Source organism: Ursus americanus, chromosome 8, assembly GCF_024610735.1.
Source record: "Ursus americanus isolate L20-20 chromosome 8, mUrsAme1.1.p, whole genome shotgun sequence".
Lineage (NCBI taxonomy): Eukaryota > Metazoa > Chordata > Mammalia > Carnivora > Ursidae > Ursus > Ursus americanus.
In genome coordinates, this window is record NC_142134.1 from 69,307,457 (window position 1) to 69,323,966 (window position 16,510).

General features: G+C 35.1%; 1 long non-coding RNA gene across 1 annotated transcript in view; it reads right to left on the reverse strand.

The window, feature by feature from the left end:
* Positions 1–13,561: 13,561 nt before the first annotated feature.
* Positions 13,562–16,510, reverse strand: part of LOC123775858 (uncharacterized) — a 31,912-nt gene continuing 28,963 nt past the window's right edge. Inside the window, exon 3 of the long non-coding RNA XR_006775180.2 lies at positions 13,562–15,181. This is a non-coding gene — a long non-coding RNA (uncharacterized LOC123775858). The remainder of the gene's footprint in view (positions 15,182–16,510) is intronic.

Below are 16,510 nucleotides of genomic sequence, written 5' to 3' on the forward strand. Positions count from 1 at the left end.
TAAATGTTTGCATATGATATATGGATGTCATTTGTATTCAAAGCACCCTACTGGAAAGCCAAGGCAGGAAAGGAGCCCTGGCTCTTGGGTTTCTTGTAAGCTAATACGAGGAATAAGACACTCACACAATGACTGTACTAAAATGGATAGAACCAGGTGTGTGAAATAGGAGTGATATCCACAGAATGTCACTGGGTTCAAAGAGGGCACAACAGTATCTCATACATACAAGCTTCTTGGAGGAGGCAGAAATTGCTTCCTAGAATTAGAATCGAATTTCTTTCTAAGTCAACTTCATAAAGTGTCCAAAGGATGCTATTTTCTCTACAGAGAGTATGTGATACTGTGTCTTTTCTTTAATATCTTAAGATGGTATCCGCTTAATTACATGCTTTGTATACATTACATTCAAAGACTATGCTGAATACTCTTTCTAAAATTCTATTTAGCTCATGATTTAACACAGTAATGAACAAGTCAGACTTCCCTCTGTGCTATGGTTATTGTAGGTTTAAATGAGAACCATTTATTCAACCATTATGCATGCATTCGCCATGCAAAAAAAAATATTCCTGGAAGATCCACAATATGCTGGTTCAGACTGATGCATGATGGAGACACAAAGGTGTATATATTGGACAAAGACTGCCTCAAGGACTTCAGGGTTATGTTATGAAATAAGCATAGAATCACTTAACTATTCATTTATTCATTCAGTAAATATATTCTTAGCATATACTCTGGGCTAGGTACTGTTCTAGTTTCTGGGACACCAAGTAATGGTACATGCTAAAAAGAAAATTAAAGTAAGGGGAAGAGATTGTCAGAGATTTTTGGCAAAGATCATGGGAGCAGACTTAGTTGGAGAAGACCTAGGGCTTAAAGTGACAAATAACTATTTAATGATAATAAAGGGACACCCAAATTAATCAAACAGCATATTCTAAGTTTTACAGGGATTACTGACTAAGCTAGGATTAGAACCCGTGTCTTCCAAATCTTTGCCAATGCTTACTTAATATTCATAGGACAGAGGAGGGAGGAGAGAATACAGAGGAAAGTGGGAGGTATGGCAAGTCCAAGACAGGTTCCAGGAGACTCTAATTTGAATAGTGCATAAGTTACTATGTGCAGTCAGTGGCATAGGGATGGAAACATGAATTAAGAAGAGATTGTGGAGCTCTGGAGTGCTGGGCTAAGCAGTTTGTCTGCAATTTCCTAGGCAACGGGGAACATTTGCTTGAATATGTATTCAACTCTCACTGCAAAATGAAACAATTGAAAATCTCCATATTCTTCTCATTCATTATTTAACTCATTCAACCTTTATGGAACACCTGCCATGTGACAGGCACTTTGATAAGAGCTGTCCACAAGGAGCCCACAGCCCAGTGGGGCAACATACACAAGTAAATGATATTAGACATTCATCACCACAGCAATAAGTTTGGCATATGATAGAGGGTCAATGAAATTTTTCCTGCAATTTCTGTGATCCTGAATGCGAGTAATGATAGTAATGATAGCCCTAAAATATTTTAGTAAGTTTCTCACTGCCTGAAGTAGTATCTCCCCACTCCCAGATAAAATCTGACTAACTCATATCTATTCATCAAAACCAAATTCAAACATCCTCTCTCCTTTTAAGTTTATCTCAAAAGAATTACTTACTCTTCCTGGACCCACATGGCCCACTGGACTTCTTTCAATCACAGAGCAGCTCTCACACTGTTATTCTGTCACTTCTGGATCTGTTTCTTTTAATTCTAAATTTTGGACAACCTGAAGCATAAGACCACTTTGATTAACAGTGCGTTCCCACCAAAGAGCACCACAACAGGGTAGGTGGATTAAATGAATGAAAAGGATTCTGAATGCCTCCAGAAAACCTGTTAATTCATGCAGTGCGTTTTTATGTCAATTATGCTTGGTTGTGCACTGATTCTTGACAACCCATAAGACCTGGACCATATTTTACTATAGGTCTCAATTACTAATAGAGTAATATTCAATTATGGACCCTGTGCCCGGCACAGAAAAATGTACAATAAATATTTTTATTAATGAATATTGATTCAGTAAGCCAGATCCCTTATTTTGCCAATTAAAGATAAAATGAATTCACAAACTACCTAACGACTCTATATGAAATTTATCATGTTCAGAAATGAATATTTATAAGATCCTGTCACTTGAGTTAAAAATACCTACTTCATATATTTCTTTTTTGCCACTGACGTTGCCTTTATTTCTTCCTGTTTTCCTTTTGCAGCTTCCTTGATTTGAGTCCGCACACTCTGAGGCTTTTCATATTGTCCATTCTCCTGTCGGGTTTCTTTGTTTGCTCGTGATCCCAATCTAATCATGAATCCAGTAAGCAAAGGTGCCAACTGATATTGCTCGCAGGGTAGTTTAGACATGGGATACATGTAATTGATGATAGGTTAGAGAAATTATGAGTACAAAGAACTGTTGCAAGTCTGTAATTGCAATTATAACAATGGAAACTGAACTCCAGATATCACAAGTTATTTACAAGTATAGCGACTTTGCTAGACTCATGCTGATGAGCCACTTTGAAGAAATTTCATAGAGATTCTTTATCAAAACTAGTTCTGGAAAAAGGATGTATAGCTAAAGAGAATCTGAAAATACCATGTGCTAGGCTTTAAAACAATATCATTATCTCCATTGTAGGCATAGAAACACTAGGGCTCATAGAAGTTAAGCAATTTGCCCAAGACTGCTGGTGGACAAGGCAAAATATGCACCTGTACCTACTTAACCGTCATATCATCCTACCCACACTGTACTCTTTCTACTGTTCCATGTTGGGAGCCCACACCACTGGAAATATTTCAGTTTTTTTCTGAACCAAAATTTAAAAATCCAAAATAAATTAACAAAACTGCTTAAATGAATTAAGCACCGTGCTTTGTTTTTGTTTCAAGTCTGTTAAACACTCTTACAAGGATTCAACTAAAGTCTAAAGACAGAAGATCTCACCTCAGATTTGCATTAATACTTATATGATTTGGGCGAACTACCTTATTCCTCTGAACTTTGACTTTAAAAAAAATAAATGACGATGATAATATCTCCCAAGACAGCTTCCCAGGATCATGGTCACCAAATGAAAATAGTGGTTTACAAACTATAAATCAAAATCTCATATTTCTTTGCCAAACCTCCAGTACACACGGTAAACTACACATAGTTCTTGGGAAATGCAAAGACTTGGTTTCCCACTCACAGAGCCTGTATATTATAGGTAGAATATAATAAAAACGTGTGTCCACATTTCAGGTTTTGCACTTACTGGCTATATCACCTTAGTAGATCTGAAAGGTTATGACCCCTTCTTTTTCTATGTAGCTCTACAGACATATTCCCCTTGTGCTGAAATGTTAGGCAGAGAAGTTGTTCAAGAAAATTTACTTCGACTTACAGTTTACTTTGACTCCATACCTGACGGACCATTCAGAGTCTGTCACTGATGGACCATTTGGGGTAAGGTTGCCAGATTTTCCACTGTACTGAGAATATTCTAATTTTCTCTATTTTCCTACTCAAATCACTGTTAGTTCAAAAACCAAAATTTTATCTTGTTATTTAAAATGGAGTAATGAATCTGTCCTTTGAACTTAAATATCCCTTACACTGTCATAGAAATAAGAAGATTCATAAATACAGCTAAGGTGGGCTCAGTTTTTCTTCTTTGTCGGTCTTATTTCAAAATGTGATAATATATTCAAAGTTATACTATCATAGCACTGTTAACTAAAATGATGTCGTGCAAGGATGTATTTTTCTATCCATGTTATATTGAGTATATATTGAGTTTCAATCAATTCAAACCTAGGTTATTTTTGTTTGAATTGCCACTGAGCAACTTTCCCCATATCCTACATTTTAAGAATTAATTTATTCAACCTAACTTTTCATATCAGTTAATCTCCACCTTTCCAGTTAGCAAGTACCTATTGTTTCAACTTGATGACATATCTTCATATCTTGATTTCATTATCCATTGATATCCATTATCATTACTTAAGCATTTTATCCTAGTTGTATTATCCACAAGCTTGTTCATCCTATTAACATATATCAGTAACTTGCTGATAAATTTTTAAATGGAACAAAAGTAAATAAGAATCCTATGAACTCTGTGAGCTTTTCCAGGAATTAACAAGAAACAGAAAACTAAACCGTAATCACTGGACTCTTTCCTGTTGGTGTTGGGAAAACAACAATGTAACTTAAATTGCCAAGTGTAGATTCGCTAGCTAAGAGGAAGGTATAGAAGTCAGGATCTATGATAAACTAGTCAGTTGGATATTTTAACAGTCAGTGAAGGTGGGTCATGCTCAATAGTGGACACGCAGGTGGTTTGGATCACACACGTGGTGAAATAGTTCAAATAGCCAGCTGATGAGGCAATCCTGGCTGGAGTTATCAAACCCCATTCTTTCCATTTCATGTCGTATAAGGAGACAAGAAACCCATCACTTGGTCTTGTGAAGGGCACATAGACCTCAGGACCTCAGTTCCCCTTTCTTTGAATTAAGTTGAAGAAATTTTAAAGTGATAGCTTCTTATTATAAAATGCCAATACTTCACAATTATAATCTATTTCTATTTATTAATCACCTACTTAGTGTTACGTTATATAATCTTATTTGAAGTCAGAGCTGGAAAATTGATGTGTGTGTCCTTTTTCCCCACGGTATGTTCCATGGTATTTGGAACTTATAAAGTCTGAACACATTAAGAAAGAGTCTCTGGTTTTCAACACATTTTATTCACGAAGCTCTTGTAGACTATTCAGTTGTTAGAAGAGGCTCTGATACATCAACCCACTGCGGACCAAGCTAGAGCCACTGCACAGGGCACCTGTGGTTTGGTCTCAAAGCAACCATGAAGTCACCCCCAAATAATGTTCTGTCACTTTGGAGTGTGCATGCCAGTGGGGTGTGCACGACTTCCACATGAGAATCCCAGCACTCATGAGTCTTCCTAGTCTCAAGCAATGTAAATCCTTCCCACTAGGGTGAAGATATTAAGATATTCTGTTTTCCCCCAGCTTCTTCAGCCTCCAGCCTTATCCATCCCCCCATTAATTCTGACCTAATGCATCTGAATGTCCTATCTTCTAAAATCTAAGGTTCCTATCACACTCATAAAACCATCCACATTAAACAAAAGAAAACAAAACAAAAAATAAGCAAAGAATTCAGACCATGGTAGAACATGAAAGCCTGGATAATCATTATTTTTCTAAAAAAAGAAAAAAGAGAAAGATGAATTTTAATACTTTCGTTAATCTACAGCTGAAGAAAGAAGGGACAAAATTTGTGTCTTAATAATTTACACTCTTTTCTAAAATAATGCAATTTAGACTCCTAGAAAGATACCCATAAACACCGTATCTTAGGTGCAATTGTTCTTGTTCTAACTTTTTATTTCTAGGTTACACAACCTTATTTTTATTAGCTTTTTATGCTAGTTGACTCAAAATATTAAACAAATAATTGCAGAAAAAATAACTATTTAGCACAGCTTTTGCACTAGAAATATTGCTGAGGAGCTTATAAAATAACATTCTTATTAATGTAGTCTAACATTTTAATATGAGACCTAAATACACTCCTTGAAATACATACCGATGATTATAAACAGAAGATCATAGTACATACATTCTTTCTCCCCACAAACCTCTTTCCATGTCATTGTACACACACAGACTTTATTTATTTTAGACTGTGTATTATTTCATAGTGTCATTGTCCCTTCATCCGCTTATAGGATATTTAAGTTGATCCAGTTTTTTTTACTATCACAAATAGTGCAGCAATATATATCCTTTCATGTAAATGGCTATAAACCTATTGGTTTCTCAGCAGGATTGATTCCTAATCATGCAATAAATACATGAAAGAGTAGACACATCTTAAAATATCACAGGCGCTTCCTAAATACTGTCCCCAAATGTTGTTCCAATTGTACATTGAGCAACAGCGTTGAAGAATTATTCTTCCCTTCTGCTCTACTGATGTTGGATATTCTAAATCTTTTTACAATTTTTTTCAATTTAGCTCGTGAAAGGTAGTAAATACATTTTTATGTAATCACCAGTGAAGTCGAGCGTTTTTAACATGGTTATAATGTATATTCCTTTTCCTCTAAATTGCTTTTCCACATCCTTCGCTCAAAATTTATTGATGTGTCTTTACACTATTTTATGTACTTAGTATATTAGGTGAAATGAATAACATTTACTCAATTTATTGACGAATAAATTGAGAGCTAGAAAAATTAGGTAACGTGTTCAAGTGTCATATATACAATTTTAATCCAATCTCTTTGCTTGACTTTGTAACTACCCTATTAACAGCTACACTAAATTATTTCCACAGCATCCTTTACAGTATTTACACTCTTCACCTAAAAATCTATTTCCCTATATCTTGCTTAAACAGATATCATATCAAAATAGCAGACATTTACAGATATATAAATAGACACTGTTTTTCTTGCGAGTAGTTATATAGGAAAATGAAGCAACAGAGAAGTCCGTTCTTCATTACAATTAACTGTTACGCTGATGATCATAACTTGGTGAATAATTTTAAAGTAAGTGTACTTAGCCATAGATGTCCTATTTCTCTCCTTTGACCTATGATGTAGTTGCCATGGAAATGAGATTCTGTTTCTTTAGTGTATTACATATGTGGAAAAAATAGGGTTTTTTTTTCTTTTTTCTTAGATGTTCAACAGTTGTATATTGAAAAAAATGGCACTTTCATTTGTAGAAATCTGAAAATACATTAAACTGAAAAAGGGATGTGCTAATTACTGATTTCCTGTATTTAACTAAATACAAAATACGTTGGCCAGGGAGTAAAAAACATAATTATGTTTTTTATACTTTCAAATTGACTGATAGAAATTGATGATTATCTTCCAGTTTAGTGTGTATTTCCTTTCATCTTTTAGGTTCTGTGAAGCAATACCTAATTTAAAGTTTCATATCTTTCTTTGCTACCCATATGCAGCAGATGGCCGAGGCAACTATCTCCTACTATCTAATTCCTTAGTGACATTCATTATTCATCAGAAAGGAAGTTAGGAAACATTATCTTTCCAATTCTTGGCTTGCTTAATCAAATAGATTAAAGAAAATATCCTGTAGTTAGCAAAGGAATTATACTTAAACCCATAAAATCATTAAAAAGTAAAACCTAGTGGCCACCCATTGGGGACACTTGACTATGATTCCTTCACATAGATAATTTGGTGGGAAAATGTAACTAATAAAACACAAATGATAACTGCCTTTGCAACAGGTCTCGATTTCCAGAGATATTTAGTCTTGAACCACGAAAGTCTGCCCTAAAATGAATAAATTAGCCCCTTGCCCCTCTCTACTGCCCTCCAATCCCTCCATGCACCTAACTAGAAGCTTGCAGATCACGTGCAGGACGGGGAAAATAAGTTGAATATGGATTTCTTTTGTATTTTAAAAATATTATCCTATATGTTTTTCAAAGTCAATACCAGCAAATAAGGTCATTTCTATATTTGTGAGGAGGGAAAGACACAAAGAAATGGTTTGATGCACAAAGGACTTCAGACTTTTTCTGATGCAAAGGCGAAAAACCCAGTCCATGCTGGCTTAGACAACCCGAAATTTTGTTGACTCTTCTAACAGTAAAGATCAAAACAAGCTCTGGGTTCAGACTCTGCCTAATTGAGCAACTCAAGCAACAGCATCAGCTCTAACTCATTTTCTATTTCTTGGCCTTCATTTCCTGAGAGGGTCTCTATATTCAAGGCAGCTTTCTTCTCAAGATAACATGAGGGTAGCAGCAACATGAAGCCTGGGTCTTGTTTTCTTTACAACTGCAAAAGAGAGGAAGCACCTCTCTACATCACTACTCACTCCAGCAAAGCACCCAGGATGGTCCCTAGGTAAACTTCTTGCGTGTATTCTCTGAATCGGTGACTGAGGCCAGGAGGATTGCGTGATCAGATTAGTGTAGGGTCAGGTTGCATGCTCATCCCTGAAACTAGGAAGAGATTTATCACCTCTGCAATCTAATTTCCTTTGAGATTTTTTTTTTTTAATTCACGGGCTATTGAGCAATCTGCTGTTAAAATCCAAATACTTGGGAATTTTCCAGATATATTTATGCTATTGATTTCTAATAATTCCATTGTGGGAAGAGAACATATCTGCCATGATTAATCGTTTTAACTGTATTTAGACGTGTCTTACAGACCAGAAGAGAATCTATATCGTTGAATGTTTCAGGCATACTTCATGAGAATATCTGTTCTGTTGTTGTTGAGTGGAGCGTATTATAAATGTTTATTAGGTCAAGTTATTTAATAGTTTTGTTCAAGTCTATGATATTTTTACTGATGTTCTATGTATTTCTTATGTCAGTAATATACATGTGGATTCCATCTATTTCTCTCCTTTTTTCCATTCAAGTTCTATCATAGCATTTAAGGCCAACACATTTAGAGTTCTTATACCCTCTTACTAAAATGACCCATTTATCATTATAAATGTTTCTCTTTATCCTGGCAATATTCCTTGCTCTGAAACTTAATTTGATTCTTATTAATAGAGTGTATAGCCATATCAGCCAGTCATATGTTCTCAGTATTGTTTGAATGGTATTTTGTTTGTACTTTTGCTTTTAAGATATGCATGTCTTTATATTTAAAATCAGTCTCTTATAAGCAGCATATCAGTCTGGCTTTTTATTCAATCTGAGAATATCTCACTTCTACTTAAAATGTTATACCACTTGCATTAAAATGTTTATATGGTTCATCGTAAGCCTACCATTTTGCTCTTGTTCTCTATTTGTTCCTTCCGTTCTTCCTTTTTCTTTCCTGACTGCTTTTACATTGCTTTGTTTTACATTTTTATGATTACATTGTCCTCACTACTAGATTAGATTATCTGTATATCTGTTCTATTTTTAACAGTTACTCTAACTCTTATATTTGATCCTCTGTGCATAAAGTTCCCTCTTCCCTCTGGTTACTTTTAAGAATTTCTCTATGGCTCTTATTTTCAGTAATTTGTTTATAATGTGGGTTGGCATTTAAAAAAATATTTATTCCAGGGGTGCCTGGGTGGCTTAGTTGGTTAAATGTCTGCCTGCAACTCAGGTCATGATCCCAGGGTCCCAGAATTGGAGCCCAGAGTCTGGATCCCTGCTCAGTGGCGAGTCAGCTTCTCCCTCTCCCTCCGCAGCTCCCCCTGCTTGTGCTCTTTCTCGCTTTCTCACTCGCTTGCTCTCAAGTAAATACAAAAATAAAATAAAATAGAATAATAAAAAATATTTATTCTGTATGTCATTCCCCTACTTGCTAAACTTCAAATTTTCTTGTTATTGTCCCAAAGCTTACTGAAACTCAGTGTTGTTGTTGTTTTTCCTATCTGTGTTATTTTGAATGGTTTCTAGTGCTAGATCTTCAAATTAAGTTACCTGATATTTTCCTGTTCTATCTAATTTGTGGCAAATCACATCTGGTGTATTTTTCATTTCTGATAATTTATTTTTCATCTCTAGATTTTCCGATTGGATTTTTTGTATCTTCTATTTCTCTCCTTATGGTGGTGTTTTCCTTTGCCTTATTCAACATACACAGCATTTTAATAATAGTTGTCATAATGTCCCTATCTTCAAGTCCCATTACTTATTTCATTTCTGGGTTTGTTTCCATTCACTATTTCTTTTCCTGCTCATGGATTATATTTTCCTGCTACTTTGTACATCTGGCAATTTTTATTGAATGCTGGAGTTACAACCCTTGTATCGTTGGTCGTTGGATATGTCTGCATTCCATTACATAATATTGCATTTTGTCTTTGTACACTGTTAAGTTTCTTGGAATTAGTTTGATTATTTCAAGGTTTTCATATGCCAGAGCAGTATTTATCCTAAGGCTAAGTTAACCTCATGACTAAGGCAAGACCCTTCTGAGAATTCTACCACATATCTCATTAATTACTGTGTCTTTCCACTAGAATTTATGGAAACACAAATTTTCCCACCTCACATCATGAGCACCAGAATTCACTTTGTCTACTTTTCTTTAGTTTTTTTTAAAGATTTCATTTATTTATTTGTCAGAGAGAGAGAGCACAAGCAGGGGGAGCAGGAGAGGGAGAAGCAGGCCCCTCTCTGAGCAGGGAGCCCGATGCAGGTCTTGATCCCAGGACCCTGGGATCATGACCTGAGCCGAGGGCAGACGTTTAACTGAGCCAACCAGGCACCCCTGTCTACTTCTTTTAGGTGGCTCTTTCTCAAGTCTCATGAAGTTTCCTTCACACATTCACTGATAGGTGTCAGTCAGCTAGTAGAGAAGTCTCCTCTGTAAGTCTTTGGAGTTTTCTCTCTCCCTCAAAGATAGGGCTTAATTTGTTTCCCTTTTCAGAGGTCACAATCCCACGCTTCCAGTTTTCTAAGTCTAAAAATGGTTGTCATAAATTGTGTCCATTTTCTAATTGTTTAAAGTACAAGAGTAAATCCATTCCTTGTACTCTGTGCTGGATCCATGGGACATTTTTTAAGCTTTTTAGATTACCTAAGGTGAGTATCTACTGTAAAAACAATATGCTAAGTTCAGAGGCTTAGCACAATGAAAGTGTATGTCCTGCTCACAGTATGGTTCAAGCAGGGATATCGGGTCAGGTCATTCTCCAGGCAGGCTGGTTTCTACGCCACCCCTCAGGACTCACGCTCCCTCCATTTTTCTGTATCGCATGCTCTAATGCCTCCTACTTTTCTTCTGAGTTTTCTGCATTCATTGGGCAGCGGGTAAAAGAGAAGTATGGAAATACTGATGGACTAAGCTTAGAAGTATCCTATTTCACTACTGCCCACATTCCTTCAACCTGAACTCAGTCATATAGTCCCACCAAATTGCAAGAGACGCCAGGAAATGTAACCTAGCTGTATGTCTAGAGTAGTTCAGTCCAATAGAAATAAAACGTGAGCCACATATGTAATTGTAAATTTTCTAGTAGCCGCATTATAACGTAAAAAGAAACAGATAAAAGCACTTTTAATAATATATTTTATTTAGACAAATTTATTCAATTAGAGCAATTGAATTAGACCAATATAGTCAAAATTTTATCATTTCAACATGTATTCACTATAAAATTATTAATGACATTTTACATTCTTTTCCATACCAAATCATCAAAATCTGGTATGTATTTTATATACTTTCAGCACATTTAAATTCAGATGTTAAATTTTAATCAGAAATATTTATTGCTATTTATATTTCATAAAATTTGGAGTTAGAAAAGCAGGTTTACACACCAGGTTCTTCCAAATGCACCAAATTTTATAATAACCAAACTCATAACTTTATTTTTTGAAATTTAAAGTAAAAATAAATAATAGGGTGAGGGGGATGGGGTAAGTGGTTGATGGGCATTAAGGAGGGCACATGATGTGATGAGCACTGGGTGTTATATGCAACTAATGAATCATTGAACATTATATAAAAAACTAATGATGTACTATATGTTGGCTAATTGAATTTAAATTAAAAAATTAAAATAGGAAAATTTAAAAATAAATAAATAGTGTAGTTCTTCATTCACACTAGCTACATTTCAAGTGATTGGTAACCACATGTAGCAAGTGGATACTATTGGACAGGATAGGTCTAAAGAAGGGGTTGGTAAACTCTGGCTCATTGGCCAAATCCAGCATGCAGCCTGGTTTTTTATGACCAGAGTGCTAAGAATGAATTTTTACTTTTCTAAACAGTTGGGGGAAAAAATCAAAAGTAGAATAATATTTTGTGATAAATGAACATTATATGAAATTTGAATTTTACTCTCAATTAAAAATGTTTGATTGAAACACATCTACATCCATTCATTTATTCATTGTCATTGGCTGCTTTCACACTGCAAAAGCAAAACTGAGTCATTGCAAGATAATGTATGGCCCCAAAAACCTAAAATATTTACTTTCTGGCCCTTGACAGAAAAGCATTGCCAACCATCGGTTTAAAACATAAGGAATCAAAGTTTGTGAACACATTGACTATTTCTTCCATCCCTATAACTGTGAACTATATTATGGTCCATGGAGTCATTAGGGAACGCAATATGGAGATTATTTTGTATTCATGACAAATGCCACTTAGAACACGCTGAATGTTGAACAGAATTTGGAGTTCTAGAGAAAGGAATGCAATATGTCAATAGGAAATGGGTTAAAGAATGAATTTTCAAAAAACACTAAAATAATGAAAAATGAAAGAGACATTTTTATGAGACTTACATCACACCCTTATAATCATGGAATGGCTGAGGAGTGAGTTAAGCCAAAGGACAGCTATAGTTGTACTCTAAGGCATCCCACAAAATTACCCGAGTGTTCCTGTGTGTCTCCTTCATTTTCCTGATCACTGCTCTTTACCTTGAAAGTCCTCTCTTCTTGTCCATACCAAATAAACCTAAGCTTTCTGTTCCTCACTTTTGTAATTCTCACTTTACATGCTCTCCATGAATCTCTCCGACTTCTGTCCGATGACAACTAATCCATTCGTGCTCTTGGTATTGATTGCTAAGGCAATGCTTGTATTTTTGGCATTGTCCCTCTTCTGGCCACCTGGCATCCCAGTGTTCTACACAAGCCCTCCTGTGGTTAGTGTTGCTGAAATTATGAATTTCAGGAGCTAGATCCTACAGTGGCTTCCACATTCTAGCATACCTTCCACATAGCTATGTCTCTGAAACTGCATTCTATCTTGAACATATCTTTTATAGTCTTTCTTCTGAAGCACGAATGTAATTAAGGAAGAAAAATAAATTGGAACAGATGGTGTAGTTATACTGTGCTTCAAGAAGCAAAAAGAAAAGTGAAAATATACAGAATTTGGAAATCCTGCCTAATGTGCCAGATTGACTACTGACATCTCAGTACCACTGCCTCCCCCTCTATGTTCTCATTGCATCACAGGGGCTTGACACCTGAAAACCACATTTCCCCCACTTCCTGCCTAGTTGGATTATAGCTTAGGGTCTGACTGTAAGAGACACTTATGTGAGATTTGGAATATGGAGGAGAAGGAGAAGCCATTGCTGATCTCCTATGGCAGAAGCTGGTAGAAATGTGGACAGAGGGCAATGAGTAAGTTTTCAAAAGATTCCAAGTGAACCTTTTCAAATCACTGGCAGGGTCTACAGTCAATTTCTACACCTCCTGATTTCCTGGAAGTTAATAGGATCTCACTGACTCTTGGCCACACAACCCTTCTGATTGAATTTTAAGTTACTATTTCTGTTTTAAGTTTCTTCCTGTTAAAAATACTTCTGGTGGTTGGTCTTTTATAATATTTTGGCATTTGGTTTTTTAGCCAGGACATTGGCTTCTTTCTTTCTTATTCTTGAATTTGCTATTCATGAATTTAAACTTCATGGCAGTGTTATCCCCATTCAAGTCATTAAATGAATTCATGAATAAGTAATTAATATTTGTGTGTGTGTGTTTGTGTGTGTGTGCATTTAGAGTGAGAGAAGAAGAAAGAAAGAAAGAAAGAAAGAAAGAAAGAAAGAAAGAAAGAAAGAAAGAAAGAAGAAAGAAAGAAAGAAAGAAAAGGGAAAGGATGAGAAAGAGACAGGAGCCAAGGAAGAAGATTTATCCATAGATCTTATAGAGATGATCTAGGTTGCTATTGATCCAATATTTATATGCTATAGTCTATTGTGCTCAGCATTGGGGCAAGCTCCTTTTGTAAAGGACCATCTCATAAAATACAAGACATGTATCATCCCTGGCCCCTCACCTACTAAATGCCTATAACACCTTTAAATCATTGTGACAACTCAAAACAGATTTTCAAAATTTCCCCAGTTATTGGCAAAACCACATCTGAATCACTATTTTAATCTATTACAAACTCACCTATTTCTAATACCCTTAAGTACATGTCTTTTCAATTTTATTCACAAAGAGCCTTTGTAAAATGATTTTTGAAATGCCAATGTATTATGTCTCCAGAAATCCTTTGCATACCATTTCTGTGATGCTGTCCTCCAAAGTAAACAATGTCAGTGTGGCATAAATTAATGTCACATAACTTATTCACTATAATCGCAGCCTGACTCCTGATGAGCAGTCCTTTCTCTTTTAATGCTTATAATTCAATATTTTAAAATTAAATTCTAACCTGAATTGAAACAAGATGCCATTTCTGCCTATGCAATTAGGAAATGTTTAGAAGTTTCAGTTCCTAATAGTAATGAGAGTACAACAAAATTGAAATTTCATGTATTGGTGATGGAAGGGTAAATTGGTCCAAACTTTCTGGATGACAAAAACAATGGGCATCAGCAAACTTAAAATATGTACTTGTTTTGACAAATTAATTCCATTCCAGAAGACCCTCCTATCCTTATTGCCTGTAATATAAACACAAGTTTAAGATCAAAGGTGTTCATTCTCGTGTCATTTAAAATTGGAAACAACCTAACGGTCTAACAATGTGGGAATGATTAAATGAATTTGGGTCTTGATATGATGAAATAGTATGAACCCATTACAAATATGCTTTATGAAATTGTCTTATCATGAACAATGTTAAATTAAAATATGAGGCAGGAAAATTGTATTTTAAGATCTCACCTGAAACCATACATAAAATATACAAGCAATAAAAGTTTTGTATAAAAATACTTTAAAATATTTGACAATGATTCTACCCATCCAACGGTGAAAGGGAAGAGGGATGGAATATTACATTCCTTAGAAAGGACTTCCTATCATATATTCAATAAAAACAAACACAAAATCTTGATAACTTAAAACAGATATGTATTTCTCACTCACACTGTATAAAGGTTGAGTGCTGTACCTCAAAGCATCCTCAGGCTCCGTGGTCCTGCGGGTTTTAGAAGGTCTCCCTTGAGTTCGGCTCCAGTCTGCAGATCAGGTTTGAGCGTCCTCTGAAAGAGCTCTTTCTTTCTGGGTTTTCCTTTGGTGGAAGGCAATAGCACAAGAGGGCAACATGATTCCAATGATGTACCCCAACGTGCATTACAGGAACGCAAAAAACTGGCAAAACTGTGTACATCTTCTAAAGCTTCTGCTTGACCACCACACCCAAGCCCTCATATTTCATTGACCTAAACAAGTCACACACAGAAGTCCAAAGTCAGTGGTCTGGAAAAGGAGAGCAGCGGACAAACAATTCCGAACGAACTTTACACACCGGGGTGGGGTTTTTACGTTTGTGTTTTCCCTTATATTTATTTGATTTTTGCTCTGTACTTTATTGTATTTTTCAAAGTTGGTATATTTTACTTTTATACATGATTTAAAATTTTTAACACATTTTAAAACTTAAAATGTAAAATTTGTCTAAAATAAAAATTTACCTATGAAACATACATATAAAATAAAATCTGTAAGTCCATTATCATTTTTACCTAGATCTAATAATCAACTTCTCATCATTTTTTGTAATCTATCTTAACCTCCTTTGTGAAAAAAAATCATTATTTTATTTGTCTATTCTCAGTATTCTGCACTATTTCTATTTCTCATAGTTTATAAAGAGTGTACTTTCTTTGGTTCAATGAGATTATTTAAAATCATTTTAGAACTCTGACATAATATAATAAAAAACATTTAAAAAAAAGAAACCAGGGATGTACTGTATGATGAAATATAATAAAAAAAAACATTAAAAAAATAATAATATTTTAAAAAAGAACTCTGAGATAAAATTCATTTGCTGGAATTTCTAGATGTAATATGAGCAGTTAGGTGGTCCCTCACCATTTATTTGTACTTGTATGGACAGTGAATAGGGGCAGAATTATCTGTTAAGCAGAAGAGGATAAGAGTAGAGATCTGGAGGCTCAAAAAGAATGAGAGATTTGAAATAAAATTCACATGGAATAAAAAAATGATTCAGTAAGGGATGGATGAGAAAATCACTGAAAGACAAAGAAGGTGTAGTTCATACTGCTCTTGTAGGGACAATAGTGCCCCTACTTCCAGGACCTTATCAATCCTATACACAATCCCCTGAAGTTGCTTTGCATTTGGGAATTTCAGCAGAAAGCTGAACGAAGCAACCAGTGGCACTTTCGTTGTGAATTTCTTATTTAGTATTTAGTTACTTGTTTTTATTAAATAAAGATTCCTTTAATTCTTGGCATATTTACTACTTACTATCATATTTTTCTACGTAACTCTAGGTTTAATGGCAATCTTGTTTACTTCTGTTTACTTAGTAATTAATTCATAGACCTTTGGGCCATACAAACAGGATTTCAGATCAGGGCCCCATCCGTACCAATTGTTGTGACATTTGAGTTACTAGTAATTAGTCAGTAGATATTAATTATCATCAGCAACATTATTATTAGGAAATAAATACAGAACAAGGAGAAACACAATAAAAAAAAAGAGTAAATGAGTGTTTTACAGAGAATGAGAAATAGGAT